Below are 2,612 nucleotides of genomic sequence, written 5' to 3'. Positions count from 1 at the left end.
TTCATGCAAGGTACATAAATATTTGGTAAAATCCAAATAGGAACAAAAAGAGCTCAAAAACAGAAGAAAAATCCTACAAAAGGAGTCGAAGACGAAAAAAATTAATAACGCCAAATCGAGGACGAGAACGAAAGCCAAAAACGACGAAAAGTTCCGTGCCGCGACCGCGGCCCCCCAATTCTCGGTCGCGACACGCTCCCTTCAGCTTCTCCTTCCCTTCGTTCGAAGACCAATTGATGCTCCCCCATTCTCGGTACGAGCAGGAGTCTGTAGAAGCCAAATTGCACACTTTCGTTTTCGACGAAACGCATTCGTTCGGGTGGATAAAGACGTCCTTTCACAACGGAAACGATCCTTCACAACGGACACGACACTTCAATCAAGACTCTTCAACATCTATAAATAAAGAGTTGATGAAGAGTTGAAGAGAGGTAGAAGAAAGAGATTAGTATAGAATTTATGCAGAAATTCCGAGTCAAGTGATTCAGAAGTTAGATTTCGATTCTGTAAAAAGCAATATGTTGTACACACATTGTTTATTCAATAATAACAAGTTCAGTAGCGTTTAGACATTGTTCCAATTTAGTTTTCATTTTGGTAGTAGACCGACCAAGTCTCTATTACGAAGATTCAACGAGAAGATTGAGTAGAGGATCCGCCCCTGAGCCTGACAAACTCTAACGAAACCCAAGGAAAGGATTGACAACCCGTTCGCTTGCAAGTCGTCGAATGTTTCCATGCTCCATGTTCTCTGTAAACTTGTATCAATTTATATTTCATCTAATAAAGTCTGTTCTATTCGATAGATTTTTATGCAGCACTTTGGTAAAGGATCCGAAGTGGATTGATGCTGGTGTTTTCATTAAAACGTATTTAATTCAAAATCTTTACAAGGAAACTTTGTTGAACACTTAGGCAAATTATTATCTCGGAAGAGTTTTAATTTGATTAAGTGCAATTATCCCGGATAGGGTTTTGTCATGTTCAAAGCCTAATAATTAGAGGTTCCGTCATTTATTTCATCTTTATAATTCATACAAAGTTTAAAGTTGTTTTCTTTGCTTAATGCAAACAAATACATTTGTTTACTTTTCTAAAAAGTACTAAACGTTCCTGTCTTGCAAATTCATTCTTAAATCAGAATATTTTCTAACATCTTCATACTCTAATCTAATTCTTATTCTAGCAATTTCAAAACCAAGACCGATTAAACGATTTTCCATAGTATAAACCTTAAAAGTAAATTTAACCGATTCAAAATAAGTTTTGTTTAAAAAATGTTCCCTGTGGGGTCGATATCTTTTATTACTACAAGCGTATACCGTGCACTTGCGGAAATCGCTCAACAAGTTTTTGGCGCCGTTGCCGGGGAAACGCCAAAATTTTCGACAAAATTTTAAATTTTTCGTGTTTTATTTCGAATCTAGGTTTATTCATACTTATTTTAATTTTTTTAATTTAATAATTTTCAATTACTAATATATTTATTCTTCAAATTCTGTTTTGTAGGTAGTTTCGGTTCGTGCAAGATTTCAAGTTCATGCGCAGTTCTCGAAGTTCAGGCATACCACCAAAACCACTAGACCCAGAAATTGAAAGGACTCTTAAGAAGAACAAAAACAACAACAAAAACAAAAACAAGAACAAAAACAAAACCCCAGTAAAGACAAATACCGAGTCTGGTAAAATGGCAGACCCACCAACACTTATGGATTACGCTAGGCCAGGTGTGGCCGGTGTGACCAATGGTATCGTTAGACCCAGAATCACCGCAAACCAATTTGAAATTAAGCCTGCATTGCTTAATATGTTGCAAAATAATGTAACATTTTATGGGTTACCTAACGAAAATCCTAACACCCATTTAACAAATTTCCTTGAAATTTGTGACACTTTTAAAATTCCAGATGTGACTGCAGAAGCAATCAAACTTCGCCTTTTTCCTTTCACTTTGAAGGATAGGGCTAAAGAATGGTTAACTTCTATGCCAGCCGCAACTTTTGCCACTTGGGAACAATTAGCCCAAGCGTTTTTATCAAAAGTTTTTCCTTTAGCAAAAACCGCAAGAGTCATTAAAGAGTTGACATCTTTTTCTCAAAATGTTAATGAAACTCTTTATGAGGCTTGGGAACGTTTTAAAGAACTTCAACGTTTATGCCCACACCACCAATTGCCCGCTGAACTTTTAATGCAAACATTTTATAATGGACTAAATCCTACAACTAGAGGTTCATTGGGCGCTATGTCTGGAGGATTATTCATGAAGAAAACATCTGCCCAAGCAAGAGAACTTTTGGAGGAAATGGCAATCAACAGCAGTATGTGGCCCGCGGAACATGGACACATACCAGTAGTGAAACCATCATCCTCAGCAACGTCATCAGTTAAAGGTATAGTGAATCTTGATCCAGTAGCGATGTTGCAAGCCCAATTTTCTGCCTTATCGCACAAAATTGATAGGTATATGGCACCGTGTGATCCTAATGGAAAGCCAATCCAAACGGATGTGGATTACGAAGGTATGAGTGAGATTGAACAGGTAAATTTTGTCCAATGGCAAAACCAAAATAATAACCCTTATTCCAATACATATAATCCTGGATGGAGAAATC

At 37.0% G+C, this 2,612-nt stretch overlaps 1 non-coding gene across 1 annotated transcript; it reads right to left on the bottom strand.

Moving 5' to 3' along the window:
• Positions 1–2,065: 2,065 nt before the first annotated feature.
• LOC136234331 (small nucleolar RNA R71) lies at positions 2,066–2,172 on the bottom strand. The gene has a single exon (XR_010691219.1). It is a non-coding gene; the product is annotated as a small nucleolar RNA R71 (small nucleolar RNA).
• Between the last annotated feature and the right edge of the window lie 440 nt (positions 2,173–2,612).

Source organism: Euphorbia lathyris, chromosome 6 (genome assembly GCF_963576675.1).
Source record: "Euphorbia lathyris chromosome 6, ddEupLath1.1, whole genome shotgun sequence".
Taxonomy (NCBI): domain Eukaryota; kingdom Viridiplantae; phylum Streptophyta; class Magnoliopsida; order Malpighiales; family Euphorbiaceae; genus Euphorbia; species Euphorbia lathyris.
This window is presented reverse-complemented; position numbering and strand designations above follow the sequence as displayed.